This window comes from Camellia sinensis, chromosome 6, assembly GCF_055761805.1.
Source record: "Camellia sinensis isolate YWXY chromosome 6, ASM5576180v1, whole genome shotgun sequence".
In the NCBI taxonomy this organism is placed as follows: domain Eukaryota; kingdom Viridiplantae; phylum Streptophyta; class Magnoliopsida; order Ericales; family Theaceae; genus Camellia; species Camellia sinensis.
Genome location: NC_138966.1, coordinates 155,392,501 through 155,413,103, shown reverse-complemented (window position 1 = coordinate 155,413,103; position 20,603 = coordinate 155,392,501). Strand labels below are relative to the sequence as shown.

General features: G+C 35.9%; 1 pseudogene; it reads left to right on the top strand.

Moving 5' to 3' along the window:
• Positions 1-376: 376 nt before the first annotated feature.
• Positions 377-20,603, top strand: part of LOC145793720 (monothiol glutaredoxin-S15, mitochondrial-like) — a 98,247-nt pseudogene continuing 78,020 nt past the window's right edge.

Genomic DNA, 20,603 nt, shown 5'->3' with positions numbered 1-20,603 from the left:
TTTGTATCCGGAATTGAGAATAAAGGGACCTAACATAGGCACCCACCCCAATAGCCATCCGGGAAACATTTTGGAGAAAGAGAGTTGAAATGGCTAAGAAATAAATCTAATTCATTGGATAATTCTAGATAACATAAAATAGGTTGTTGACCATTGTCCATTGAAGATCAGTTGGGCTATTTACAAATTGGGTGACCTGATCTACTGAAAAGGAGATTTTTGGTTTAGTGTGAGAGAGATATTGAAGAGCACCAATTGTTGGTCCATTGAAACTCAATTGGAAGGGTTCCTAACAAGGGCAGACGGAGGTGGTGATCAGGGTGGGCCTTAACACATTATTTTTTTTAATTTTTTGTTTATTTATATCTTCTTATACATGAAAGACACTAATGCTCTCTTTACCCATAACTCAGGTATCATCTGTCTTGAAACATTAAGAGAGACTATTATTCTACTGACGAGCCATTTTCTTCTTAATTCAGTTCTCCTCCATTCCCTCCCATGCCTTTAAATTTTTTATTTTTTGGTTTTATAGTTTTTTTTTTAATTTTTTTTTGGTCTATTTCTCTATTTGCATCAAAACCAAAGGATTCCCTTTGTTTGAACTAAAAAAAAAAATTAAAAAATGCCCAAATAGTATACATTAATGTGTGTTTGGGAGAAGAAAGATTGGAAACATGCCTAACTTTTGGCATAGTGCACGAAGTGGTTGCTTTGAGATTTTAACCCATAATCTCAAGATTATTAGGCCAAGATTCCTTTTGTTTGAATTGTTTCTTTTTTATTCATGTTTCTCTAATTTTCAAAGGACTTACAATAAGAGAAACTACTTAGGATCTTGATATGTTCATAGCCATCTGCTTCTAGATTTCTTGGATCCTTAATCATAAAATTGTAAACAAAGATGCTTGCATTGTTAAACTCTACTCAAAAAACCAAAAGAAGGGTTTTCTTGAAATTTGAAGCCACAAGTGTATGGTTTTATCTTTAGAGCAAATAATTTTCGATGGCCATATAAATGATACTTGCTAATATTTTTTCTTTAATTGTTGGTAAGCAGCTGGATCCTTTAACCACCATGGGATGCAATACTCAACTACCATGTCGAATGATCCTGACATACCCGAGGAATTCAGACCCACTAATAAGCTTGAGAGTTCTGGCCTTTCTTTGAAGGATATTGTAGAGCAGGTAGACAGTAGTCATCTGTACCTTCTGTATTAGATAGGGCTGAACAAGGAATCCGTGAAATTCGTAATCCGATCCAGTCCAGTCCAATCCGATAGGTTTGGATTGGTTTTTTAAATCCATGGTTCGGTTTCGGTTTGAAGAATTAAAAATCCGTAGTCCACGAATTGGTTCCGGATTGAACCCACGGTTCCAAATTGGAACCGATCCGGACCATATACAAATAGTCTATATTTTTATTATACATCCTCCCTCATAGTACCTTCTCTTATTTTATATAAAATCTAAACTCAAACCTAAAATCGTATAATAGCTTCTTTTATTACTTTTATTTGTTAGTTTTTATTTTAATTTGTAATGGTCTAAATACTTATGGTGAAACCAGTTTTCTTATGATTGTTTAAATTGTAGAACAATATGTTGCTATTATAGAAAAATATGTTGCTATTGTGGAATTAATATAGCATTATGTTTATGTTTTTATGAAATTAAAGTATTATATATATATTTATTATTTAATTATGTGAATCCGTGGTCCTAAACCGATCCAATCCGTATTTAAATGGATTGGTTTGGATTGGTTCCATGAATTAAACGGATTGGATTGGTTCCAATTTTTCAGGAACCGTAGATAACGAATTGGTCCTGGTTTTATCCCAATCTGGTCCAATCCGAACCATGCTCACCCCTAGTATTAGAGATACTTAGCCTCAAGTATTTTCTCTTTTAATTATCAAGAGAAAAAATATAGCTGTTTATTTGTTAAGAGTCTGTTTTTATTGATTGCTTTTAGCTTTTAGTGTAGGATGTCAAGGACAACCCGGTGATGCTTTACATGAAAGGGGTGCTTGATCTTCCCTAATGTGGATTCAGCTCACTAGCAGTAAGAGTGTTGAAGGAATATAGTAAGTGTTCTCTTTCTTGGTTTTACGACTATTTTTGTACATTCCATTCCCTGTTTCAGTTCAGCAACGGTGTCTTTTAAATGAGCTTGGATGGTTTACCCTTGTTTATGTGGTCCATAGTGAGTATTTGGTTTAGTCATGTCTGGAAAATGAAAATTGAAGGGCACTATATTTGCAGTTGAATAAATGTGCGAGGCTATATAGTTATAGATGACCATTTAGTTTGCCTAAAAGTTTAAATAGGGAAATACAAGAAGGTGACACAATATAAGCATTAAATGAGTAGCTGACTTGAGTTATATGTGATAGGTGGGGTTACATTTGGGCATCCTGTTTGTTGAACTTTGATCTGACCCTGCACTTCACTGAATTTGAGCTAACCTTGCTCTTTACTGACCTGACTGCTTTAGGTTATTATGGCCTTCTTACCATTGATATGCCTTTTGCAGATGTTCATTTGAGTGCCAAAAACATATTGGAAGATCCTGAGCTTAAGAATGCTGTCAAAGCATACAGGTAACTTGGTGCTTGGTATTATACTATTTAGAACACTCATTTAGCATTGCTATACATCTACAGAGCATTAAGAGCCTTCTGCTCATATACAAGGCACCCTCCCATTGGCACTTCTTAGTAACACAAGATGTACTCAAATTACAGTGATAATTAACATTTGTTGTACCTGAATACCTTTCACCTTGTGGTTGGCCTTACAGGCACCATATCATCTCCAACTCGAACAAGGAATTGTCAAGTGGCAACTTATACTGGCTTGTGTCATCTTCCAAAATAAGCTATTGGGGTTGAGTCTAGCCTAAGCAGGGGCATAGAAACCACCAAGTATGTTATCTTGGCTAGTTAACATGCTCAATGCCTTAGCTTTTAGCCATGGCACCACAAGATGAACCAACATAGGGCATCCCAAGGCGTGGCCAAAGCACCACATGATTGTGTCAAGGTTTCGAGGCATCCCTGCTCGGCTAACTGTGCTCAGTAGCAACATGGCTTTGTATCCCATTTGGCTTAGCTGAGGGGGCCTTCGCTAGACCATGACCCTACTATGTCTCGTCTCCCCTTTCTCCGTAAAGTTGTCTCCTACTGATCAAGGAATCTCCAACACCATCATCCAATACCTTGATGACCTAGGTTTGGTGTTGGGCCCTGGAATCTTTGCTCGGGGCATCATTGGATGTATGTGGCTTAGAGGCTAGAGTTAGGGATTCATTTTGGTGCCTTCCCATCCCCCTACCCTGAGGGTATCTGCACCTTGATCAGTCTTAGAGAGACAGGTGCTCTAATCAAGACATGATATTTTGGAAATTGTATCATATGCAACACTAAAGCCACCCGTCATGCCTACATTGTTGCTGTTATGATACAAATCCCAAGATTTGATCTTAGGATGTAGAGGTAGTTGGGATACCTCATTCTTGTTGAAACAAGGAGGGTCAGCTACCTCTCCAAGAGTTAGCTGGCTTCCATGGTTTGACCATCCTATATAAGGAGGCCTCTATGCAGACGTTGAAGCATCACAACCGTTTCAACCATCTTTACCATCTCTGGTATACAGCGAGACCTCTGCATCGCCCTCATTTCTCTCTTCTAAGGCTTCTTGATCTCTCACCTCCTCTCTCACTGGTGATTACCTTGACATCTCAGTACCCGCGTTCTTCCCAAAAGACCATCTGTAGGCCACCTCAACAAATACCACCCACAATATTTTTGTTTGTAATTGGGTTTTTTGGGTTTGCACCAGGGACAATGTTTGTAATAAGTTGGGATCTTAATTTACATGTTTTATTTACATTCAAGGTGTATGATTGCATGTTTTCTTAATTCAAACCGTGTTCTTTGGTAATTGTCCTTATGCTATAGAACTAGAAGTAGCTGATGTTACTGAATGTTCTCTTACACAGAAACAATGTATTTTTTGTTTTTGTTTTTGTTTTTGTTTTTTTTCTTATTTTATTTTGATTTGGTTTTGTTTTCTAAATTGCATTGAGGCAGCAAATTTGTTCCAAGAAGCATGATATTGGAATTAGAGAGTATATCCATTTTAGTTTAACATACTGTGGCAGCAATTCAAAGAATTTCCTTAGGCGGCATTCGAATAGCATTCATTTCAAGTGGATTTAGAAATTACTTAATTGAATGATCCATATCCAACAGTGGCTAAGAATACATGGCCACAGCAACATATGTTCAGAAGCCCGTTTAACACTTCTTCAGACAAGTTGTAATTGATCAAATTTCCTGCAATTTTAACTTTTAATATTTAGGCCTCGTTTGGGAATTAGCTATTTTAGTTGCCTTTTTGGCTTTTTACGAAACGATGCGTAACAAAGTAAAAAGAGTGATGTCATTGGGTGTTTTGTTTTCAAAAGATATATGAAATATGAAATGGTTGAGATTCAGGTATATGAAATATTTTTTTCAAAAGATAGCTTAGCTTGATAGACATGGCCAAATCTTGAACAAATTTTTTAGGATGTTGTTTATGTCAAATATCCACGATGTTGCCTGTGTATGTTTATGGGATTGTTTGTGAAAAGTGTGCTCCGTTGTCATATTTTAGTGATACAAATTAATATCAAGAAGTAAACATTTGCAAATAGAATGGCTGTTTAAGCCATGTACTGATCATTACCTAGCAACCCATTTGGTCCAAAGTTGTTGATAAAACATGTAGTTTGAGCTTGAGGGATAGTTTTGAAAAACCTCTCTGACAGTTTTGAAAAACCTCTCTTTCTTTCTCTGAAAACCTCCTTCCCCGGGGCTCATTTTGGGCCGGCCGACCGCCGCCTTCGGCTATGGCGGTTGGCTGGCCCAGTCCTTTCTCGTGTTTGTTTGTTAGTTTTCCTTTAATAAACTTGATTCCCCATTATTTTCCCACCTTGGGTTGCTTTTGTGGGCTGCTGTAGTTGTTTTTTTGGTATTTCGGTGCCCGTCTTGGGTCTTTTTAGAGGAAGAGGTTGGTGTTGGTCCGGTTGGAGGACGTCCATATTTGGTGAGGATCTTCATTCGTGTGCTTTTTCTCGAGTTGGAGCTTGAGGGATAAACTATGGTTCAGATTTTTGGAGTAGTTTTGATGCTTTGTTTGGGGGGATTTTGGGTGTCATTGTCGTTCCAGATCTGTCTGGTTTCTATTCGAGCGCTTCTCTTCGAGTGGGAGTTTGAGGGGTGAACTTCGTCCAGTTTTGGAGGTGTCTCAGCGATTGAATAGTGAATGGATCATCATCTGCCAAGTTTTTTAGTAGCGGGTGTGTTTGATTTTAATAGTAAGAGTGTTTGAAGGGAGGAGTGCGGCTCAAGGAAGCTTGCATCTAAAGTGGCGTGGGTGAGCTTACAGATGGCAGTGGTGGGTTTGGAAATCCATTGGTTGGAGGTGTGGTCCGGCCATAGATCTCGGTCTAGGGAGGTTTTCGGAGATGACGGGCCAGTGTTTCTTTCCGGCCAGAGAACATCCACGGCAGGCGTGGGTCTTGGCAGGAGCAGGCGAGGGTATTGGCATGTAGCAGGCATGCAGCAGGTGTGGGTCAGGAGTAGGAGTGTAACTGGTGAGCGTTGGATATTGGAACATCATGGGTGTTGATCTGCAGTGGGAAGATGCAGCAGTGTTAGTGTGGGAGTCTTCCGGTGGTGGCTGTGGAGTCTTCTCGGCCGGTTTAGCAACTCCAACGGTGTGGGCTTTGGGAGTTGGCAGCTGTGTAGGGGTGGCGTGGGGCAGCAGCATTAGCAGTATAGGGTGGCAGCAGGTGTGAAGGTCTTGGGAGGTGTAGCTGCAGAGGAGTGGCCTTCGGCAGAGGCGTGGGTGTTGATTTGACGTTGTTGGTTTAGTTTATTTAGTTTATTTTGGGTGTTGGTTTAGTTCCTTTAGTTTGTTTTGGTTGTTTTGGTGGGCTGATATGTGGGGTTTCTTGTATTTTAATTTTTTTAGTTAAGTTCTTCTTAACTCTTTGTTTAAAAATTGAGAGGCTTAGGGGTTGGTTGTATGAAATGAATTGTCATGAAGTGAAGTAAAATAAAATGGTTTGAGGTGTACCCTTGGCCTGGCATTTTGTTATGAAAATGTGTATGCCTGGTTTATCATGCCTAAGACAAGTGGTGCAGGACTTATTTACCATTATTGTCTCAATGTATCTGTGTATATTATGGGTTATTATGGTTATGGTCCTAGAAGATCGAGTTGTCTTATTTGTTGAGTAGATAGTTGTTGGTTGGCTATCATTTTCCTTTTGTACTAAAGGTACATATGTATAAATGTGAATGTATTGGGAACGGACATGAGTACTGTTTTGAGATTATAAATAATGCGAAGGACATTGAATACATGTGAACATGTTTCAAAAAGGCAAATCAGGTGTAAGTCTGAAAAGTGGGAGAAAACGTAATGGGCTTGTGAAATTGCTTTCAGATATTTGTTATTGTCATATGAATTTTGGAAAAAGGGTAACAAGAAAAAAGAAAAGTAAATTTCTTATGTTGTTGAACAAAATGAATAATTCTGAGAAAAGTTCCTATTTACGTATATTTCTGTATGTTGTTATTGTTTGGGATCCTTACTGGACTTTATGTTCATCCCACGTTGTTAATCCTTTTTCAGGTGAGCATCGAGAAGTGTTTCATGATCGAGGATCTTCTTTATGTGTTGCCCACAGGGCTTTTTATTTATAGGCGGAATGCCATTGATGAAAAAGGGTTAAACCCTTTCTTTTAATTTGAAAGATGTAAGCCTACGGGCAATTTATTTATTTTTATCTCATGTTGCATTCACTCCTTATTCGAATGAGAGAATCTTTAATAATAGTACTTGTTATTGTATTGGATTTCCACACATGATCTCTGAAGTTGTGTTATAATAAAAGATTTGGTAATGGTATCCGTTGGCATAAAAAGTGGGGTGTGACATATTGGGTTTGATTTTTAGAAATTTATTTTTAAAAAATTAAAAATTAATTTGTTTAAGAAACAAAAAATAAAAAATAATTTTTATTTTTATTTTTATATAATTTTATCTTTTGAGTGGTTAGAAATAATTTTTACAAATTAAATATATTTTTTCATATTTATTTTTATTAAATTAAATTTTTTTAATTTTGAATTTTTTTTCTAAACAACAAATCAAATATGGTTCCAAAAACTTAATTTTTTTTTCCATCTAACGTACTTTTTTTGTAAATATTGTTGATTTATCAAAGGGATTTCAGTAGGGGCAATATCGTCCATCAATTTATATTTTGGTGATGTCTGCTAACCATTCTTGATGTTTAGTTAACGGTGGGGTTAAATTGTTATGCGAATATAAACCTCGAGGGGCAAGATGTAATTTTTGAAATCTCGAGGGGAATCTGTAATTTAGCTAAATCTCAAGAGAGGTGTAGGTAATTTGCCCTATTTCTATATGACAATATTTTAATATTTTATTACATGAAAAAATACTTAAGGTGGATTGACTTAAAAGTCGGATTTATACTTGTATTAGTAAGATCGTAAGAGTTATTCATATTGATGTATAAAAAATTATAAATTCAAATTATAAACAATGTCCTCAAATGAAATCAGACAAAAAATCTCTATAATCTTAATAATTTCAGTTCTCAAAAGGGTTCTAATTAATTATGTGACACATCATAATAATTGCAAATCTTTTAGTCCAGAAAAATTATTTTTGCAGATCTTTTTTGACAGAGCTCATGAAGATGCATTATCAGTAATACTATAAATTCAAAAATTTTAACTATTCAAAGACCATCAATAGGTGCCTTAAATATACATAATCATTTTTTAGGAATCATTATTCTTTAAAAAAAAAAATTAAAAACTAATGCTCCACACTATTTATCATTTGACATCTGTCAATTTATCTTCAAAAAATTTAATAAAAAATATAGGAAAATTTGGTGTAAGGTCCCTACCCAACTTTTAGTATGAGGAGGGATCCACAATAATATTTTTTGATGTCTAAGGTCCCTCAATGTTATTTTAGTTTACAAAATACTTGTTTTACCCTTATTTATAATATAACTGATTTACAATTTTGGAAACTGAAGATCATGTTACTATTTTTGTAGGAGATTACGTTGGGATGAGCTTGACGAAGCAGATCTTGATGAAGCAGATTTTCGTGGAGATTTTATAGGGATTTTGTAGTCGTGTAGAAGTTGATTTTCGTTGATCGTGTAGGAGTTCAAGTCATATTGATTTGATTTCCAGTGGAGTTGAATTAGGTAAGTTTTTTTGATTTTTGATTTGATTTGTTTGTAAGGACTGCGATTTGAGAGAAGTTGTTCTAGTGTATTTTGAATTAGGTTTTTATTTTCAGTTTTGATCAATGTGAGAGAAAAGCCAGCTGAGTGTAGTTATTTTTGATTTTTGAAGTTGATTTTTCATTCTTTGTTATTGACGATAGAGTTTTGTGTTGTTCTAGTGTATTTTGAATTATGTTTTTTTTTTTTTTTCAGTTTTGATCAATGTGAGAGAAAAGCCAACTGAGTGTAGTTGTTTTTGATTTTTGAAGTTGATTTTTCATTCTTTATTATTGACGATTGAGTTTTGTGCACTTTCCTAAGTTTTGTGCTCTGTTTTTTTTTTTTTTTTTTTACATTTTTCATTCATTCTGCACTTTTTGTTTTGCTGCATTTTTAATTGTATTTCCAGAGAAAATTGTATGTTTGTTATTATAATGCAATGGAAATCACAGATAAAATTGTAAACTTGTATTCCAGTGAAAATGACATAGAAGATTACAATTTGATAACAGATCTGTAACGCCCTCAAAATAAACCCATAATATCATACATTCAAAATATAGGAAAGAGATATTATATTACAATCATCAGAGTATTCTTACAAAATGTATTACATATTGACAATAAAAGTAATCGCCCTATGGGCTTACAACTTCCCAAGACAACCCTTGGTTGCAAAAAGAGAGTGCAAACTCTATACAAAGAAAGCCCTTGGCTTGATATACATGTAATACAACAAAACAACAAAAGGTGGTCTAACAGCCTCAAGCCTTCCAAGCTACGTCCTTGGAGGTGGCATAACACCTGTACCTAAAAATGATGTCCCATATAGGGTGAGCCAATGCCCAGTAGAGATATGCTAAACATAGTATGAACAGTAACTAAAAAGTTAGCAATTGATAAACGTTTAACTATTACACAACAACTTATAACACATTACAATCCCATGACTAATATGACCATGTTCTATTCCAGTTTCCATTTCTTATCAAATTCTCAATTCATAACTATGACTCATAACTTGGCCAATCAATTTAAACGAGATCACATCTCATATCAACCGTATTTTTATTTCAGGTGAGATAATAACTCATTTTAAACATTTCATATCTCATAATAGATACACATTTTAGTACTGTATCAATCTCAGACAAAAACACTTCCATACTTCACAAATGATACACATTTTAGTGTTGTATCAATAACAAACAAAAACACTTCTATACTTCCCAAATGATACACATTTTAGTGCTGTATCAATATCAAACAAAAACACTTCTATACTTCACAAATGATACACATTTTAGTGTTGTATCAAAATCAAACAAAAATCTGGTTTAGAGGTCCATCCCCCATCTTCCAATAAACCGTGGAGTACATCCCCCATCTCCTCCCACACAAAACAATGTATATAAGCGATTATCATATACAAATTCAATCAATCAATACAAAATTTTGATGTATTATACCAACCGCCATATTCAATAGCATGCTCAACTGATTAGTTTTAGTTTGCCTAATCCCCATGCATTGTCTACAACCCTCAAGACTATCCTCCACCGATAACCTAAAACAGTTATTTCTAAACAAAGGATAAATGCACCAAATGGATAAAATATCAACATTTTGTCTAGGTGAGCGATAAATTAATCCAACTACAACCTTTTAATCCCATACCTTTCTAATTTGAATATTTCCTATTCAATTTCTCATTTCCCTAAATTAATTATACAAATTAATTTGTCATAACAATTAGGGCTTTTCCCCATATTCTCAACATCAACCCTAAGGCTCCAATATTACTAACAACATCAACAATCTCTATTTTAGACAAAAACACGTATGGATGAGTCAAATAAACAAAACCCCTCTTTTCAAAATAGCACATTTCAAAACCCTAACTTTCCAAATCAAACCATTTAAACAAAAGCCCAACATCTAAGTTAAAGCTCATAAAGATGAGTAGGAATCCCTACCTCAAATGGAGAAGATGAAGGATTTTGAAGGTGCTCCAAACCCAATAATTTTCGAATCAAAATGAAGAGCAAGCCAAATGGAGAGAGATTTGGGAAGAACCATAGAAGTTGAAAGGTGAGTTCAATTTATAGGCAACCTTGATGTAACATACTAGTTGGAATTTGAAAGGACAAGTTTGAATATGAATGGACCACTAATAAGGATAGTAAATGAACTACTAATAAGGATATTAAATGAACAAGTCTGTAACCACTAATAAGGATATTAAATGAACCACTAATAAGGATATTAAATGAACCATTATGAAAATTTAATGGACACTAACCCTTGGTTTCCAAACACAACCAACTTGTTTTAAACCTACCCAACACGACCCAAGACTCATATACAAAGAGTAAAGGATGGAAATGGGAAAAAGACAACAACACATCCCTGGAACCGAGTCTGAAATACAATTAAACAATGAAGGGAAAACTAGGATCGCTATAACCTCCCCCCCTTAAGGAATTTCGTCCCCGAAATTAGGTAAATAAATTTCAACGATATGATTTCACAATTCTCAACAATATTACAATTCAATATTCAACAACCTGACCTATTACCGGTTATTCCATCTCTATTCAAGAGGCAAATCACAACATATAACATAGTTCACAATTCCATAACATATTCAACGCTAATAATATATTTGCATTTCTACAACACATTTAACATATACAATGCTAAATTAAACTTCTATTTTCAAGGCATGACCAACCATTACCATACTTCCAATAACCAAAACATACCTAATGTTTTTCAACTTAAGACATATTCAATGCTCTTAAAGTTTATCAGTACAACAAAATTCCCAATACATGGTTAAATATTAACATACATGTCCAGATACTTCTCACGGACATCCAACTCACGTTCCCAAGTGGCTTCCTCCACCCCATTATGTTTCCACAACACCTTAACTAATGGAAAAGTCCTGCTTCGCAAGACTCGATAACAAAGATAACAGTATGACACAATCAACCACTACAGTGTTCTGAGACATCCACCACGTCTCGACTACTGACAAAACTCAGACCAGTATCTAGTACTTAATACCTCAACATAGGAAACACGAAAACATTCGTACACCAGGCCTCCAGTCAATTTTCACAGAACGAGGACGTAAAACGAGACACGGGTAATGAACAACATACGAACCAAGCACTATCACGCATCGTACTAGGAAAAACCTCATCACTTACTGCAAGTTATCTTACGCCCATACTGAATACCTCATTCAGGGATTTCACTCGCCACCTCGACTGAACTTATAATAACAAAATTTGCATACTCATTCCCTCGTACCGAATTAGCTAACAAGGGTTTACCACGCTGCGACACTTATCACTACCACGTAACTGTTCATACCGAACACAAGCAAATATAGTACCTTCATCCCTTAATGACCTATAGGGTCTACTCGTTATTCCGCATCCTACTTGTCACTCGTCTTGAGAGTACAATCAAGACACTGAGAGTACAATCAAGACACTAAGCCTCTGTGCCAAATCATTAGCCACCACTACCACTGAACCATTGCTTAGAACCAAACCCCGACGCAATCGCATGTCGCCGACAAGGCTTTCAAAGACTCACCATCCTAACTGTCCAGAAGAGTAAGAGTCCTCACCCTCATCGCTATCAACTCAAACCTTCATCTGCAAACACCATACCACTATGACTCTACTCACGGGTCACACCCTAACCACGGGTTATACACCCAACCAACCCTACCGACAACATCTCCTAACCTAACCAGTATTAAGGTACACACCTAATGCATTTAAACATAGCAAAAGAATCCTGAAACTTAAGAGAATATCCATTATACTACTACCTGGGATATAATACCAGTTGCTCACAACACGCCACTCCCCGATGCCAACAACCACAATCTTAACAAGGGGCTAACACTCCATCAAATGAGACAACCATTCAGTACGTATGCAAATTCGGCAACGTCACCTACCATGAAGGTGTAAGTCTACTCCTAACGAAATTATGCGCTATGCCTCCGTAAAACATCATGTTAAATATACAAGACCTAGTAGTAATCGCACACTTCACATCCTCTCGAAGAGTTCTCACGACAGTTGGCCACAAACTCTACCACTCACATAAGATTAAATAGGTAACACCCTTGAAATTTCGCACACCCGGAAAGTATACCTGTTCTTGCCCCATAGTAGTCCTGACTAAGATACGCATCCCTCAATAATTCTTCCTAATTTCAAAACATGGCTCACCAGCCCTCATTCTCCCAAACCAAATCACGCGCATACAGATGCATTGTTACAAAAATTTTATGGTTTCACAACAACTTGTCACATTAATAAAACTTTAGAGCCACAACATGCTCCAATCCGCCTAACCCAAGGAAATTAATAAACACAGACATATATATATAAACAAGCAGTTTTGATGTTTCAACATTCCCAAAACACATTGGTTACACAACAGAACCCATGATTTCAAAACGATAATTCACCGATTACAAAACGGATTAGTCAAAACAAAACCATACTATTGGTACTACCACTGTTAGCGTCCCCCACTAGACTGCTAAAGTTGGTCATTCTCAAACCCAAGATATCTTACGAGTTTACAGGCCACAGACAAGAACAATTGGTATGCCCCAACTGGCCACACCTGGAACAACTGCATATTTCCCCAATTGGGGCATGGGAACTCGACTCTCCTAAGGCCCTCGAAATCTGGCCTGATTGTCCCCCAAAACGATACTGCCCCTGCCTGGTTGAATAAAATTGAGCCCAACTAGGTTGCAAAACCCCCAAAGAAGCCCTTAGCTGAGTACAGAAACGTTGGATATGACCTGGCTGATTACACACCCAACAAGTAAGCGGCTTCCGAGCACGAGATTGGTTCAAAGTCTGAGCTGATGAAGACCCCAACGACTGCTTCCCCACTGAACATTCGATCGGCCCAAAACCTGGCTGGCTAGATGATTCTAGTGGGGCAACTACTGGTCGAACTGCCAACCCAGCCCTCTTCCTCTGTGGGCAAGCTGGGGACTTGTGGCCCAGCTGACCACATTTGAAACAAGTGACAACCTTTCGTTCACCCTTTCCCGAATCTAGACTTGGCACTGGAAAAGTAGAGCCAGGTTGAGCTCTCTGAAATTGTTGTGGATTAAAACCCTTCTGCCTCTTAAAAGGCCTACCAACACTCTGAATCACAGAAGTCGCCGAAATGGCCTCCTCCCTATTTTGGCCCATAGCTGGCACCGCTGCCTCCACATGAGTCGCAGCCCTAACAAGCACGCTGTAACTCCTATGCCAAGGCCCCGCAATCCTGTCTCGGATGTCGTCACACAGCCTACTCTCAAACTCCGAACAACGCAGTTCCTCCGTCTCCACTAACTCTGGGGCAAACCTCGACAGGTTAGAAAACCATGCTTCAAACTGTGCCAAAGGTGTAGTACCTTGGTGTAACTCCACAAACTATTTCCACAACTCTTCCCGTGTGGAAAGAGGGAAATTACAACTTCCTCATCTAGGCATCCTAGTAAATGTAACAAAGATATTAGGACATTTTCAAAGGTGCCAAAGCTATTTCACTCGCGTGCTAAATGATAGACAACAGTAATTCACTCCACATAAGCACATAATCACATAAGCACTTACGAATCGCATTTCCGGATAATGACCGTCCCGCGGCGTTGCTAGAGTTCCAGTTAGAAACGGCAGTGATCAAGTGCCTTTCCAACAGCACTCCCAGAAACCTAAGGATCCAGTCAACATCCTAGAAACTAAATTCTATACCCATATAGTCACATAAAAATGCTATCACATAAGCACTTAACATCAAACAGAAGTCTCTAATAAGCGAGACAAACCCATTGTGGTACTAACCACTTCCCGCGTACCCAAAGTATTCGAACCCGGTACGCTCTGATACCAAGTTGTAACGCCCTCAAAATAAACCCATAATATCATACATTCAAAATATAGGAAAGAGATATTATATTACAATCATCAGAGTATTCTTACAAAATGTATTACATATTGACAATAAAAGTAATCGCCCTATGGGCTTACTACTTCCCAAGACAACGCTTGGTTGCAAAAAGAGAGTGCAAACTCTATACAAAGAAAGCCCTTGGCTTGATATACATGTAATACAACAAAACAACAAAAGGTGGTCTAATAGCCTCAAGCCTTCCAAGCTACGTCCTTGGAGGTGGCATAACACATGTACCTGAAAATGATGTCCCATATAGGGTGAGCCAATGCCCAGTAGAGATATGCTAAACATAGTATGAACAGTAACTAAAAAGTTAGCAATTGATAAACGTTTAACTCTTACACAACAACTTATAACACATTACAATCCCATGACTAATATGACCATGTTCTATTCCAATTTCCATTTCTTATCAAATTCTCAATTCATAACTATGACTCATAACTTGGCCAATCAATTTAAATGAGATCACATCTCATATCAACCGTATTTCTATTTCAGGTGAGATAATAACTCATTTTAAACATTTCATATCTCATAATAGATACACATTTTATTACTGTATCAATCTCAGACAAAAACACTTCCATACTTCACAAATGATACACATTTTAGTGTTGTATCAATAACAAACAAAAACACTTCTATACTTCCCAAATGATACACATTTTAGTGCTGTATCAATATCAAACAAAAACATTTCTATACTTCACAAATGATACACATTTTAGTGCTGTATCAATATCAAACAAAAATCCGGTTTAGAGGTCCATCCCCCATCTTCCAATAAACTGTGGAGTACATCCCCCATCTCCTCCCACACAAAACAATGTATATAAGCGATTATCATGTACAAATTCGATCAATCAATACAAAATTTTGATGTATTATAACAACCGACATATTCAATAGCATACTCAACTGATTAGTTTTAGTTTGCCTAATCCCCATGCATTGTCTACAACCCTCAAGACTATCCTCCACCGATAACCTAAAACAGTTATTTCTAAACAAAGGATAAATGCACCAAATGGATAAAATATCAACATTTTGTCTAGGTGAGCGATAAATTAATCCAACTACAACCTTTTAATCCCATACCTTTCTAATTTGAATATTTCCTATTCAATTTCTCATTTCCCTAAATTAATTATACAAATTAATTTGTCATAACAATTAGGGCTTTTCCCCATATTCTCAACATCAACCCTAAGGCTCCATTATTACTAACAACATCAACAATCTCTATTTTAGACCCAAAACACGTATGGATGAGTCAAATAAACAAAACCCCTCTTTTCAAAATAGCACATTTCAAAACCCTAACTTCCCAAATCAAACCATTTAAACAAAAGCCCAACATCTAGGTTAAAGCTCATAAAGATGAGTAGGAATCCCTACCTCAAATGGAGAAGATGAAGGATTTTGAAGGTGCTCCAAACCCAATAATTTTTGAATCAAAATGAAGAGCAAGCCAAATGGAGAGAGATATGGGAAAAACCATAGAAGTTGAAAGGTGAGTTCAATTTATAGGCAACCTTGATGTAACATACTAGTTGGAATTTGAAAGGACAAGTTTGAATATGAATGGACCACTAATAAGGATAGTAAATGAACTACTAATAAGGATATTAAATGAACAAGTCTGTAACCACTAATAAGGATATTAAATGAACCACTAATAAGGATATTAAATGAACAAGTTTGTAACCACTAATAAGGATATTAAATGAACCATTATGAAAATTTAATGGACACTAACCCTTGGTTTCCAAACACAACCAACTTGTTTTAAACCTACCCAACACGACCCAAGACTCATATACAAAGAGTAAAGGATGGAAACGGGAAAAAGACAACAACACATCCATGGAACCGAGTTTGAAATACAATTAAACAATGAAGGGAAAACCAGGATCGCTATAAGATCTTCTCTGTGATTTTTGTCAGTTATTGTGTTTAAGAGTTAGCATTAATTTTCTCTGTGATGTTCTATGCTATCATTAATTTTCTTTGTAATTTTGTTTTTGTTATCTTGAAGGTGAATAAAAGTTCCTAAATTTCTCTGGATTTTGATTTGAGTCTAATACTGCACAATCCAGTGAAAATCACAGAGAAGATTATAATTTCATAACAGATATTCTGTGTTTAATAGTTAGCATTAATTTTCTCTGTGATTTTGTTTTAGAAAACTTGAAGGTGAATTATAAGTTTGTAAATTTTGCTGGTCTTTTACTTGTGTTCAGAGAAAATTATAAGGTTGTTCTATGTTTGTAAATTTCGCTGGAGTTTTACTTGAGTCTAGAGAAAAATATAAATTTGTAAATTTCTGTGTAATTTTCTTTGGACTCATTAAATTTCTCTAGACTTGTATGTTGTTCTTTTTAAGTGTTTTTATATTGAACAAGTTATTTTTTATGTTTTTACTTTCAATTTAGATGGACAGTGCAGTATTGTTGCTATGCAAATAGTTAGCATTAATTTTTGTGGTAGATGGAGAGTGCAGTGTTCTTTCTGTGTGATTTTTGTCTATGATTGTGTTTAATAGTTATCATTAATTTTCTCCGTGATTTTGTTTTTGTTATCTTGAAGTTGAATTATAAGTTTGTAAATTTTGCTAGACTGTTCCTTGAGTCTAGAGAAAATTATAAGTTTGTTAATTTGTGTGATTTTCTCTGGACTCATTAAATTTCTCTGGCATTTTATGTTGTTCTTTTTAAGTGTTTTTATATTAAACAAGTTATTTTTTGTGTTTTTTCTTTCAGTGGAGATGGACGATGCAGTGTTGTTGCTATGCAAATATGGGAATGATACTATTGTGATTAATGTTTTTTGTGAATTGAATTTTGAGGAATTGGTTGGCATTTTGTATAAAACATGGGAGAATTTGAAACCTGAGACGATGTGCATTTCATATTCTATTGTGGGATATCCGAATTGTATGGTTCGAAATAATATTGATTTTCTGAATATGTTGAGGGTTGTTTATGCACGTGGTATTGATGTAGTTGATGTTTCAGTTATTAGGTGTAGTACTTCTAATCAAGATGATGAAGTGGGGTCTAATTGGGTAGATGTTGTGCATGGTGAATGTGATAGGCTCATGGATATTGAAAGGAATTCACTCTCTAAGTTTTGTTCTCACCAAGAAAAGGTGTTATTGTCAACTGGTTGGTGAAATAATATTAGGAGTGTTGGACAAAAGTTTGAGGGTGGTATGGTTGAGTTCTGTACTGTTTTATGCAAGTATGCTATTGAGGTTGGTTTTGAGTTTACGTATGTTAAAAATGACAAGGTGAGGGTTATGGCAGAATGCGCATATAAGGAATCAAGGGGATGTATGTGGCGTATACATGCTTTAGTTGAAAAAACAAATGGGTTCTTTTACATAAGAACTTTGAACAATGAACATACATGTGGTGTGGCGGTTCGTAGTAGTAAACATATTAGGATGACTTCCAACTTAGTATCTGGGCTGATACTTGAAGAGGTAAGTGCAAAACCTTTAACTCGTCCAGTGGATGTTGTCAAAGAAATGAAGACAAGTATGGGGTCTCAATCAGTTATAACTGTGGTTAGTTGGGGGTTGAAAAAGCAAAATGTAGTACATATGGGGATTCTTGTTTGTCATTCGATCAATTGCGATGGTATTTTGATGAGGCACTGAAGAACAATCCGGGTAGTCGTTTTGAGTTACATTTTGAAGATAACAAGCGTTTCAAAAGAGTGTTTGTGGCTTTTCATGCATGCATTGCTGGTTTCAAATATTGTCGGTCATTGTTGTTTCTTGATGGAACATTTTTTAAAGGACAATACAAAGGAGTTATGCTTGCTGCGATGGGGAAAGATGGGAATGAAGGTAATTGTAAATATATCTAATTTTCTCTAAATATGTGAATTTTCTATACATGTGGGAATTGAGTGAATTTTCTATTTTTGTGGTTATGTTTTGTAATTTTTCACTGACATTTTGAATTTTCTCTAGAGATGGCCACTTCGTGAATTTTCTCTGGAGGTGGCCACTGTGTGAATTTTCTCTAGATTTGGTCAGTGTGAATTTTCTCTGGATGTTGGCAGTCTGTGAATTTTCTCTGTAGTTGGTCACTAAGTGAAATTTCTCTAGATGTTTATTGTTCTAATTTTCTCTGCATGTGTATATCTAATATGCTTGTTCCTACTTGTTTTGTAGGTTTTTTTCCTATAGCTTTGGCAATTGTTGATGCTGAGAATAAAGACAATTGGTGTTGGTTCCTTGAACATTTATGTGAAGTTTTGGGATCGGAGAGGGTGATAAGTTTCATATCAGATCGACATTGTGGTATTGTGGAAGGAATTGCTAGGTATTTCCCTAATTGCTATCATGGATTTTGTCTTGAACATCTAAAGAGAAATTTGAGGGATAGGTTATCATGTGGAAACACAAATTTGGTTAGGGAGACGATCGTGTCCAAGTTTTCAGAATGTGCATATGCGCCAACAAAGGCATCATTCCATTTCAAGTTAAATGAATTAAAAAGTGAGAGAGGAGACATTGTAAGTGTTTTCTTGAGAAGTTTACCATATGAAAATTGGAGTGATGCATATTTTGAGGTGAAATGTATTCAAATGTTGTTGAGTCATTTAATTCATGGATACGAGAAGCTCGGCACTTGCCAATAACAAATTTGGTGGATATGATACGGTTGCAAATCATGAATATCAGGTCTGATAGGAGGTTGTTCTCTAGTAAATGGAATAAAGTTTTGTGTCCTCGTATGGATAGTGTGTTAGAGAAGGCTTTCATGGATGGGAGGATATGGAATGTTAGTTTATCATCTAATAATGTGTTTGAAGTGCATTGTTTTCCTTCGGTTATGGTTGATCTTGGGTTGAGAACTTGTTCATGTCGAAAATGGGAAATAAATGGGTATCCATGTCAACATGTTGTTGCTGTAATTTTTAGAAGTGGAAAGAATTTGAATTCATTTGTTAAACCATATTTTCATGCTGATATGTATCGTCTAGCATACTCGCTTTCGATTGGCCCAGTTTCAACTGTTGAAGAACCTATGTGTAGCATTGATGATGCTATGATTTTACCTCCATTGAGTAAGAGACCAGCTGGGAGGCCAAAGAAGAACAAAATTACTTCTACTGGAGAGTTTAAAAGGGTGATAAAGTGTAGTCGATGTGATACTATTGGTCGCCAAAATAAGAGGACATGCAAGGAACCTTTGTTAAATAGTTGAGGATAATACATTTTATTGATTGAATAATACATTTGAGGATTACTTTGTGTATTTTGTTTTGTGAAATGTACTTTTTGGACAATGCATATATAGTACCAATCAAATTCATTTAGAGAAATTTTCCAATATCAGTGAAAATTACTTTTTGTATTGTGTTTTTAGAAACATACTTTGGGAGAGGCTTTATAATACTAGTCAAATTCATCCAGAGAAATTTGACAAATCTAGAGAAAATTCTCTGTGCATTGTGTTTTGTGAGGTGAAATTCATCCAGAGAAATTTGACAATAGCAGAGAAAATTACAGTACAAATTTATCCAAAGAAATTTGCCAAATGTAAAGAAAATTCTCTGAGCATTGTGTTTTGTGAGGTGAAATTCATCTAGAGAAATTTGACAATAGCAGAGAAGTATAGAGAAATTTTCCAATAGCAGAGCAAATTCTCTGTGCAGCGTTTTTTGAGGTCAAATTCATCCAGAGAAATTTGAACAATAGAAGAGAAAATTATAGTGTGTGTGCATTGTGTTTTGTGAAACATACTATAGGCAGTGTGTTTATAATAGTAGTCAAATTCATCTAGAGAAATTTGCCACTAGCAGAGAAAATTATTGTGTGCATTATGTTGTGTGAGGTCAAATTCATCTACAGAAATTTGCCAATAGCAAAGAAAATTTCTAATGCACCAACACAGTGCATTAGAAATTACATGATCATATAGGCAACCTCTTGGCAAGATACAAGTTAAATTTCTCTATGAAATTCTGGTAACTTCATACCAGAGATATTTTATGCAGACAATTTTCTCTGTGTGGATTGTGTTGACAATCACCACTTAGCATTGATAGCTATGAAATTTACAATTGATAGCTATGAAATTTACATTAATCAAAAAAAGATATATACATATATGTCCAAACATCATCATTCCTTCAATGTATGGAAAAAAAAAATTTTGAGGGTTATTCCTAATTACATTGTGTGCATTGTCTTGCTTTCACTAGTGCGTTTTCACTATTACACTCTTGGTTCTTCTTC